Below are 12259 nucleotides of genomic sequence, written 5' to 3'. Positions count from 1 at the left end.
ATAGCTTATTAGAAGAATGAATCAAATATTCATTTTTCTAATAAAATAAGTATTCACTATCATATACTTCTAATATATATATTCTATAATATATATATATTAGAATATATTCATTTGATTCATATTTAATAATAATTGAGATATTATTCATTCTTTAAAAAATTAAAATTATTTATTGCGATAGCTATAAATTTTTAGCCAAACGATTTTTCCAAAATAAATATAACTAAAAATAAAATAAAATAAAATAAATAATTTAAGTATACGATCTGCTTACTTTTCATAGTTTATCAGAAAAATGAATCAAATATTCATTCTTCTAATAAGTATTCACTATCCTTCTAATATATATATTCTATAAGTATATAATCAAATATTCAGATTTAAGAAAGAATAAAATATTTATTCTTAAAAAAAGTAAAATTATTCATCGTGATAATTATTAATCTTTAGCCAAACGATTTTTTTAAAAAACTATTTAGTAGACGATTTACTTACTTTTCATAGTTTATTACCACTTGCGAAATCAATCTTTAGAATAATATGAATTAATATTTATCAAAAAATGTATCGTTACCGATCAAAAAGACAATTTTCAAAGCAATTTCTAAATATCAGTAAAGTACCTGTATATAAGCATGAACAAAAAGAAAATGTCTAATTTTTAATTGAATTGTCTAAATTCTTCAATGCAGGGTAAATGAATGATTACCCGATATTCAATAGCACAATAAAAAAAAAAAAAAAAGGTAAAAAAATCCGGTTCTGAACAGAATGAAATTGTTCGAAATTCAGTGGGAAAATAACTAACTATTCTTGTTAGATTTTTGTTTCATTTCGAAAATTCAACTAACTTATTCAAGACATAAAGCTTCGAAGAACAGTTAATTTCTGGGGAAAATTTATAGTTTGCTTTTGATGAAAATGACGTCTTATAATATGATAGTGAAATTTTTCAGAGTCCAAACGTAAGTCAACGATTTAGCATAAGTTTATTTAAAAGACATGTATTAATATTTACCGTAAATTGACATATGATATAATCATTTGTTTAAAAGAAATATTTCATACAATTATAAATGTTAATTTTTATAATTCATCACTTTTATTTTTTTTAGTTAGCTTGTACCGCAATAAAGCATTATATTTACCGAATTACCGTGTAATGGATCTTCAATCATATATATAATTAGGAAAAATTAAAAATCTATTTTTCGTAGTTTATTGCAAGTTTCAAATCAATCAAATTTTATAAGAATGTAAAAATACTGGGAAATCGAATTAACGAAAACAGAAATCTGATGTAAATTAATTTGCGAGAGTTCAACTGATCCTGATGACATTACCATTGAAATTCGAGTGGACCATTTCATATTTGTATGTCAATGTAACATTCAACATCTTCAAATTCTTTTCATAAATCCTCTTTTCAAAGAAAACGTAATACAAAATTACAGACACATTTTAATTTACAGAATAAATTCCCTTTTCAAAATAAACATGTTTTATTTTAATATTGTTTATAGTAAAAATCACATCTCATGTTTTGAAAAACTGAGTTGAATTTCGACATCATTTTTAAATATTATTTTTAGCATTTCACAAGGATTTTTAATTTACAGAATAAATTATCTTCCTTCAATATACATGTTTTCTTAAAAATATTTTTTATAATAAAAATCATATCTCACATTTTGAAAAACTAAGTTGAATTTTCTCACTCTTTTTTGATACTTTACATACGCAGGCGATACTTTTATTTTGGAAAAGAACATTTTTTAACGATGAGATATATAACAATTTGTTTGATTTTTTTTTCTTTTTGTTTAAGTTATTTTGAAAAGATTTAACTTATTCGAAATCCGAATACCCAAGTGATTTATTTCTTATCAAGGATAATAACATTTAAATAATCTCGTTCGTTGGAAATATTTCTAAATAAAATATAAAACGTAATTAAATTAATAAAACACTTCTCCGAAATTTGACAAATTCGAGGCATTTTCACTAAAAGGGTAATATTTCCTAAATTTCTCTTAAGTTTAAAAGAGACGATATCTTTACACATCAAAAAAGACAAATTCAATTTATCTAGAGTACATATCTAATGCAACTTATAAAACAAAGTCCCAAGAACGTCTGGAATTAGATAAACGTTTTCAATTTATTACTTTTAATTAACATTCCATTCCAAGAACAACTTGGCATAACTTGACGAAAAGCACAATCACTCGCAATCTATTAACTTTTTGAAATTTTCTGAAATGTGAAATTGAACGCATCGGTGCTTCTTTCGCAAAATTTATCTTCTGAAAAAAAAATGAAAAAAAAAAAAATCAATCAAGTAATCGATCTTTTACGATTTGATTTCTCCATTGACTTTTCAACCGAACTTTCAGGAATCGTATTTATGAAGAAGACAAAAAAAAGAAAGAAAATAAATAAAAAGTCGTTTGCAATTATTATTATCTTCTTTTTTAATTCTTGTGAAAAATTATCTTGAAAATCCACTTTGGTTTAGCTTAACATATTGTTTGATTTCCATAAATATGGTAAACAGGGTGAAAATTCTGCATTCATTTGAAATAAAAATATAAATACATTCTGAAGAAAAAAGAAGAAATGCTTTAGACATTAGAAATTTCTTTATTTAGTTTTATTTCTTTATTTATTTTTGAAATCGTTTGCTACTTAAGTAAATCATATCAATTTTAACCTTTAAATTTTTCACTTTTTTCTTAACGATAATAATCATTTACCATTCTATGCATTAGATTTTGGATTACTAAAAATAGTTGTAGAAGAAAGTAAAAACTTCAGCATTCATATGAATTTAAAAAAAAACAACTCAACTCTTTTAAGTAAAACAAGTTTTCGATCATTTCATCAACATATTTTAGAAGACAAGCATAGCAAGAATTTTGCAAGACTTTTCCCCCTTTTTTATTATTCGCATGGTAGCTCAGGTAAATAAAATGTCTGTCTAGTTATATTTTCTATCAAACATTACATACCATGAGCGATAACAGGAAAATTCTCTGGTTATATCTAGTCAACTTTTAGTCAACTAAAGTAAACATTCCTTCCCCTTTTTGAAAACTATTGATTATTCTGAAGTTTGCAAAATGCAAATAATCACCGAAATAGAGAATCATCTTCCACATCTTCACAATATACAGTTGTTTGTAGTTACATTGTGGGGAGGGGGGGGGGTAGAGAAAGCATAAAATTCATATTTCGTAATATTTCCGCTTTGAAATTTTGAGCCAATACATAAAAGAGATAGATAGAAATAGCATAACATAAGAAGAAATAGCTACATCATTTGAAACTGCAGGATTTAAAAGTGAAATCGATAAACAGATTTTTGTAGTTTATGGAGCAAGGGCTATTTTTGTGTACAAGTTACGTACAAATCAAGTTTAATTTATTTCAGATTTTCTCACCTTTTAAAAATGCAACTTCCATGCCTTGGATTAAAAATAAAACTACATTAAAATCCTTTTGTTACATGATAGGGGGATCAACAAAAACTAAGTAAGTTGTTATTATCTACTTTTTACATACGGATATATAAGAACTTTAAAAAGAAATGTTTGTAAAAAAGAATGCAGTCTCAAAAGGCATTATTGCAAAATGATACATATCAAAATAAAAATGTCGTACAAAATAGAACTCCTTCGACTCTGAAATTTCAAAATTTGGCATTTTTATCGTGCTCAAAACTGGAAAATATTCAAGATGATATGGAGGGGGGGGGGGGAATCGGTAAATTAGAGTAAGGAATTGATTCTGATATTCGTCTGGCAAGAAGAAGGGTATAATGGTAATATGGCTTTTGGATATTCATTCATAGAAATATTCAATGTAATATTAATTATTACATCATTCTGAATATAATAAATTATATAAATTATTATTATTATATTCTAATGCTTGTACCTAATAATGAATAGCATAATTATTTGTAAATCGTCAGTTAAATTTAAATAACTTAGAAAAAAAATAATAATAATAAAAAAATAAAAAATAACATGGAGGATTGAGCCTTGGCCTTGCGGACACGATACTAGTAGTACCATGACGACATGTTGTTCGTCATCTGAACAACCGCTCCAGCTTGAAGGCTCTTTATTCCCTTGAAACTGGCTGCCTACTGAGCTTTAATATTTTAATAAATGGATAACTTTAAAGTATATTATCAATATATCAAATCTCATCTCGAATACAATTTTCCAATCAATGTCCTCCCCTTATGAGTGCCAATGCCAACCTGATTGTAAAATGGGACTTTGTGAAAACCACAGAAATTTGGTTAAAAAGAATTTTAAATCTGTAAGTTAATTAGAACACGGTTTAAGAGAGATATGTAAAAGGTATGACTAATTTTAAAATGGCAATAAAAAATTTCTAATAAACAAATTCGGATTAAATTTTCTCATATAAGGGTGGTTTAAAAAAAAAAGGGGGGGGGGGCATAAGAACGTATAATAGCAGAAGAATGTTTGATAGCTTATGATGTGCTAGGAGAATCTTGATTTGATCAAAGTTTCTCTAAACAGCTTCTGCATGTAATCTCTAATTTTTATTAATTTCTCTTATGTATGACAAATAACATTTATAATTTAATGTCTTCAGCTTTCTTCCTAAATTAAGACGTTTTGAACAGTTCAAATCACGTCTCAACAATAAATTGAAGGTAGCACTCTTTCATCGTCAGATTATTTGAAATATTTGAGTAGCTACAAAATAACACAGCGACTCTTAAATTTTAATTAAAACAAAAAATATTCAATTTAAAAATTTCTATTCCTAAAACTTTTAACGGGTAATATTTTTAAACACACACAATTCATGAATTCTTCTTATTAAAAAAATTTATAAGAGTAACTTTTTGAACAATACAGTCATCAACGCTGTGATGACAGTGTATTTGCTGATTACATCTAAGAAAAATGTTTGAATAATTAATTAAATCCATAAAATTCAGAAACAAACACAATAAAAACAAGCTAATTGTGAAAAAAACTATAAAAAAAGAGAGAAGCAATGAAAAAAACAAAAAATAACCCATTTTAATATTAATTTTACACTTTATTTTCTCGTACAAGAAATATAGAGAAAATATAGAAATCGTCAAAAAATTCGTACTCCAGATTTTGTCGAATCTCCGCGTTTTAGAAATACACGATTAGAAATTGGAAAATGTCCATCAATCAGTCTGTGACAAAGATAACTCAAAAACCTTTTAGCTAGACGGATGAAATTTGGTATATAGTCTTCATAACAAATTTGTAGATTTCCCATCACATTTTGAGCAAAGTCCGCTAAGGGAAGTCTGTCTGTCAGTTGTTTGAATAAAAATTAGCTCGATCTATACTAAACGAAGAGAGCTGGATGGATGAAATTCAGTACGCAGATTTAACGTATTTAACATAGACATACCATATTTTGAACGAAAACCAACAAGAGGATTGCAGACTGAATATGTAAACGCAATGACTTCAATATAACAAATTTGGTAAATGATTTTGTGACTTTTAAGTGAACTTGTATGTCAAATTTTCGTTTTAGTTGATTGGGAAAAACGAATTGAAAAACCGAATTTGGGTTTCAGAAAACTTTTGACAGCATATCTGGAATTAATCGCCAAAACATTCGCCAAATGTTACGCGATAAATTCAGTGAAAATGCTAAATTCACGCCAAAGGTTAACATTTCATTACTATTGTACGGCAATACCATGTAAAGCATAGACAACTGGTATATCTTTATTAGAGAGTATGCGAGAAAGTTTTGGGGAAACTACCCCCCCCCCGGTTTTAATCTGAGTTGATTTAGCAACTCAAAAAAATTATATTTTCAATCAATGATTATATTTGATTACTACAACGATCATATATTATATTTGAAATACTGTATATGAGCGATAGTTTATAAATGAACAAACATTTTCTAAGTGCAATGAAACTTGAGAACAAATTTTTTTTAATCAGTTAATCTTTTTAATACGAAGTATTTAATCAAAAATAATAAAAGAACAAGATAGTCTGAGATATTTAAATCAAAGCAAGAATTCCAGCCACAGACAAAAGTCGGAAATCGGCTAATCCAGATTATAAAGTCGCTTTCTCAATACAGCAAAATTTAGGAATTTAAAATAAATTTTTCCCAGTTTTTTGAAAATTAAATTAAGTTAATAATTTTTAATACGATATATTATTCACTTATAACTAAATATCCAGAACAAACAGTCAAAATTCACAATTGTCCCGGCAAATTCGATAAGTCGATCCATTTTAGTTCAACGCCCAAGACACGGATACAGCGACATCCGATAATCGTTATCGGGCAATTAAAAATGAATTCGTCAGGAAGTAAAAGGGTTTTCCGCTTCCACTTAAGAGAAAAGGCCCGTTCCCACGTCAAGCACCTTACCTTCATTTCATCGACTCGCAAAGTCTTAATTAGCTTACGTCACAACCACGATAATTAGAATGGGAGTTCCTTTTTGGCTTTATCGATCGCAATTAAGAATTAATTTACCTGTTCGTGAATTAAATGGAATTTTAATTACCAAAACAAAACATAAGACATTAAACTAAGGACGAATGTAGCAGATATAATAACATTTATATATAAATGTTGTTATATCTGCTACCATAATGCCAATATGAGCTCACGCTATGTATAAAGTATATCATGCAGTCAGCTGGATGCAGTGATACTATTAGTGATTTACCAATACGAATGGTAAAGCATATTTATATGCGATATGATATGCGCAATTACGTTTATCCGGTTGTCACGTTTAACTGTATAGATTCCATTTATGATAACAGAAAATATTTAATTAGAATAGAGTAATTAAAAATCTCATGACAACCATTTCTATTAGTTCGGTTAATAATTAGAAACTAACTATTTTTTTAAAGATAAGCGTAGCTGGCAGAAATGCTGGCAGAAATGCTTTTGACTTACGACATTTTGATTTAAGAATGACGCTATATCGCCAATGTGCAATTAAATGTGACCAAGTTGAAAGAAAAAACAATGTGCTCTTGTTATTTTAAAATTTCAGCTTAGTAAAGAAAAAATTGTGTATAGCATTTTATATTCAATAAACATTTGTATACTAATAGTAAAATGAAATACGTGATTTTTTTTTAATTACAGAAAAAAATATTTCCAAATATATAGAAAATATTAATTTGATTTCTTTTTCTTTGAATTCGTTTTTTTTATTTGATCACATTTAACAGCAAACGATATATTTATGATGTAACAATACAATCAAAAATAAGGTAGCTATTAGTATAATACAGTATTTAATATATTGCATATTACGTTGTATATAAATTACATATTTAAATAATGCAGATTCAAAATGCAATATTTTTAGAATTTCTTAATTGAATTTCGCTGTTCTGAAAGAGCTATAATTCATCTGAATTATAATCCGATAGCCGTGACTATCTAAAACTGAAAATAAATAGAAAATTACGAGAGACCCTATAACTAGCGTATTTGTAAATGTTACATTATTCACATCTTAGAATTACAAATATAATTGCATGAAATTAAAACAGTTCATTTTAAAAATAGAATTTCATCATTCAGAATAGCAATTACCAGATCTAAAAATAATTGCGATTATATCTACTACTTTTTATTATATTAGGATTATATTCAGGCAGTTAGTATCATAATAACATCAGTTAAAAGCAGCGTAAACACAATCTGCAAAAAACTTTCAGAGACATCATTCACTTAATTAGGAAAATTCCGGTAGATTTTTTAAAAATTAAAACAGTTTTATTAAGAATCGAGGCGTCCCCCAAAAAACCCGAATAAATTATTCGAAAATGTAATAAAACTGTTCAAATATAACAGCTGCTAGTCAAACAAAACAGATCGATATACAAAAAGTATTCGAATACTTTTAACGATTCTGAAAATAGGATGGCTAAGAATGAATAAAAATAATAAAAAATAAAAATTTGAATTCCTACAAGCATAATTTATTGTTTTCCAATAAATTTTTACTGAATGCCAAATCGCGTTTTGTTGAATTTGATCTTAAAAAGCATTTTAGACAAATATGATCCAAGACAATAAAAATTAGATTATGATAAATGTTAGATAACAAATTCGTTTGATTTGAATAAAACATAGTTCTAAGAACAAAATGGAGAATGATAGAATAAAAACGAATAGTTAAAATGAGAAATGGATTCCGGTGAAACACATTATATGCCTAAATCTAATATTAAAAAAAAGAGATTTCATCAGCTTAATAAATATCCAACATAAATTATGATTTAACAATAATAAATTTTGATTCATTTTAAAACAGTAATTCAGTAAACATTAAACAAAATTCAATATTCAATATGAGATGGAATTAAAACAAGTACAGTAAAAAGCGGGGTACGTATAGTACAGCTGACCAATTTTTTATTGTGTCATCCTTTACAAATCTGATGAATTTCTACTTAGTTTTACACAGAGCATACAGGCAGTAGTATATAATTTTTTTTTAGAATCGCTATTTCAGTTTAAATTACTGTTTAACAAGACTCCTTTAAAATTTCATCCATTAAGCTTATGAAACACCTTAAGTGGATTACTTAAAACACTTTTATGTTTGTACAACTTAATAACTTGTCATTACTAACGCTTTTTGAAACAATAGGTTAATGCTGAGTATGGATTCCAAAATGATTGCTGCTTTTATTCTTAAATTAAGGTTTTTAAAAAATAACTGAAATTTTGTTTTTGGTATCTTCAACTGTTTTGGTTTAGTTTTAAGAATTTGTAGCTACGTCACGCTAACTATACGGTATTATTATTTTTTTTTCTTCAGAAATTTGGTTTTCAAGCTTTTAGTTGCATATTTAATGGGTGCTTCTTTCCATTTTAAATAGAATTAAATTTTCATTAAAGAAAGTAATGAATAGCACGCGGAGTATAATAAATTAAAAAATGATTTTGTTTCAATGTTTGATAGCAAAAACAGCGATAAAATATAACAAAAATGAGATTTTGTCTGAAATTAATTACATTATGATAATATAACAATAAACTATTAACTATACTTACGTTTTATTAATTTCATAACAGGTCTTTCATGAAAGTTAATTTTTCACTTTCTTCATTTTACAAAATATCAAGTATTTTTCTAGATAAGCACATCCAAGTGTAACAGTAATGGATTCAACATCTTTCCAATTTATACATTTTAAGTACTACAGCAAATAAATATTAATATCAGCAAAAAATTTTTCAGCAAATAAAAGACAGCAAGAAATGAAAGCTCTTAGCAAACAAAATGACAGATAATAGAATAAAATCACAATGAAAAAAAAGCGACCTTCAAAATGAATGCAGTTGCCAATCTCAGAAGAGTAATTAAGAAATAAAAATCAGCTTTACGATTTCATTAGTTAATTCAGAAGAAATCTATGAAATGTATATCTCAACAGGAAACATTCGAAATCCAGGACCACGCCGATATTTGTATGACAGGAATGGTAACAACTCTGAGACGCATTTTGGGAAAAAACAAGGCTCATGTGTTTGTTCTTGATGAAAAGGAGAAATTCTAAGAAGAAATTAACTTTTTATCTAATTAATTGACCTTCAGAATTGTTCGGAATCTCATCGCGGCCTGAGATAGAATAAATTTAAGCAGCATTCTTATTTATCAGCAACAAGAATATCTTCTGAAAGGCAAGAGACATTTCTCAGAACAGTTATCATCGAATGAGGACATGGGCGGAGATAAAAAAAAATGGCGCTAAGACTACCAGCTAGCAGATGTTTCGAACAGTCGAGAGATTCAAGTTTTGCTCTTTTTAAAATATAAATATTTATGAAATGTTTTCGTTTGATCAGATGTGCTCTTTGCGTTTGTATCATTTAAATATATAAACACACATATGAACATACACGAATCTATCAACAGACATTAATGAGTTGTACTTACAGAAAAAGTAAAATTAAAAATTGGAAATAGATCTTTTCTGAGAATATATTAAAACAACGCAACTCAAACAATGAAAGAAGGGTCATACACCTGACGGAACATATTATTAAATATTAGATTCTCAGTATTTTAATAAGGTGTTTTTTACGAGGTATTTTAAAATATAAAATGAAATAAGTTTAACTCGAAAAGTTTATATTATATTTCACCTAACCTTTTTTCAAGAAAATCTACTCATAAAATAACTACAAGCTATTTAAACTGAAAATTATTTTCAATCATTTTTCAGAAACTGTATATCCAGTACAAATTAAAAGAACACTTTCGCGGAAGTTTGAGTAAAACAATCTTAGTTCAGAAACTTGAAGGTAAAAGGTTTCTTGCTTCATGTATGAATGTGTTCGTGGCTTTCATTGAATTTACGCCAAGAACTTCAGCCAACTAAGAAATAAAATTCAACTTCGATGACAAGAAAAGAAAAACTAAAAATAAAAATGCTGCCAATATCTATTTAAGCCAACAGAAGGAAAAAGAAAGAAAAACAATATTATAGACAAGTAGAAACCCTAAAATGAAAAGATATATCTTTTAACAGTTTTTGATTAAAGAGGTATTAAATGAAATGACATTTTAAGGTCTTTCCAATATCAAAAAGGCAGGCAGGGATTAAATGTCCTTCAAACTAAAAATTGGTGAAAAGTTTCAATTTAATTCAGTTAAGCAATCGAGAGCCATCTATTATTTCGTGGAATTCATGTTCATTTTTGTATTTGTACCTAAATATAGTTTATAAATGCAAAATTCAACTAACTATAGAAGAAGAGAATGAAATAATTAATCCTAGAAAAATAAGACAACAGAATATTTTTTGTAATGTTGCGAAAACGATTAATACTTTAAAATGCATATTCTGGAGTTAATACCTTCACAATAACTGCATCCAATCTTCTTTTTAAATATAACTGTGAGAATCATTTTATTTAAGTATTACTTCAGCAATAATCTTCAAACAAAAGCTTTTGTAATTAAAAAAAAGAGTCTTGAATATAATACTAATAAATGCAATTTCATAATTTAAAAATTATCACTGCGTGCATATATAATTTTATAAATTACTGCCCCTCCTAACATATATTTACAATCTTTTTAAATTTTAAGCCAAGATCTTTTACGAGCGGACTTAACACTAGCTTTAGCAAATGATCATTTTGACACCTCTCAGAATACTTTCTGTTCATTTTCTACAAGAAAATTATTGCCGTATTTTATAAAAATATTTTAATTCATTTTTACTTACATTTATAAGACATATAATCACAAATCTTATCTTTGTCCTTTTTGAGTTTAGGAGGAAATATATAGCATACCTACTTTTACCGAAGAGACCATTTTGATCATTCGAATAAATATTGTTGAAAACACATACATTATTACATTCATATTTAAATATGTAGCGGCTTTATAGGGACACACATAGATATAAATATAGAAATAAGTATGTATTTGTAAAATGTGTGTATACAAGAAGCAAGAAAACGAAGCCGATAGTCAATCAAATAGAAGCTATAATAGGTTGTTAGTAAGAAGACGTGTGAGTCAGAGTTTTGGTAGAATGGATGTCCGAGATTTGAAAATAAACACTTTTTTTAGTAATTAAACACAGAGGAACTGCCTTTTCATTACACCAGACCTCAACAAATATACAGAAAACATAGAAGTTTTTTTTCTACTTTAACTTCATAATAGGTAGGTCAATTTATATATTTTTTCTTATTAAATACCGAAAAGGGTCAAAATGACCCCTTTGGTAGAAATAGGTATATGCCAACTCATAGTAAACCTAGAGTTAAAAATGGCGAATCAACATCATTATAAAGTTCATTAAGGACATTGAAAATTCTTAATGCTATGAATTAAGTTTTGAATACATTTTTAAAGGCACCATTTTGTCATAATTATATACACTTTCTAATACCTATAATATTTATTCTTTAGACTAATAGATATACTCGGCGTTATTTGGGATTAAACTACCTTTATATCTAACATTTTTAATGTAAAAACTGCTTTTGTAAAATATATTACAATAAATGCGAGAATGTTTCACGAAGAACATCCCTAATTTTCGTACAGATGGTGCAAATGGTATAACAAGAACTATTTTACTCCAGAGTCGGAGCTGCCATAGGAGAGCCATGCACTAAGTATTAATTCACTTTCCTCTTATAGCTAATCAGCGAAATAAATAATCAACTAGTAGATAGTGAAGTA

At 27.1% G+C, this 12259-nt stretch overlaps 1 protein-coding gene across 4 annotated transcripts in view; it reads right to left on the bottom strand.

Annotated features, from left to right (window-relative positions):
- Positions 1-12259, bottom strand: part of LOC129975036 (cytokine receptor-like) — a 354502-nt gene that overhangs the window by 63267 nt on the left and 278976 nt on the right. The window contains exon 1 of one of the 4 annotated variants that reach the window (XM_056087906.1): positions 9103-9217. The exons of the other annotated variants lie outside the window; for them this stretch is intronic. The gene's annotated coding sequence lies outside the window, so the exon portion shown is untranslated. Of the gene's footprint in view, positions 1-9102; positions 9218-12259 lie in introns of those variants that run through there. 4 annotated transcript variants of the gene reach the window in all.

Source organism: Argiope bruennichi, chromosome 7 (assembly GCF_947563725.1).
Source record: "Argiope bruennichi chromosome 7, qqArgBrue1.1, whole genome shotgun sequence".
Classification (NCBI taxonomy): domain Eukaryota; kingdom Metazoa; phylum Arthropoda; class Arachnida; order Araneae; family Araneidae; genus Argiope; species Argiope bruennichi.
The sequence above is the reverse complement of the archived record's forward strand: the minus strand, read 5'-3'. Positions and strand labels throughout refer to the sequence as shown.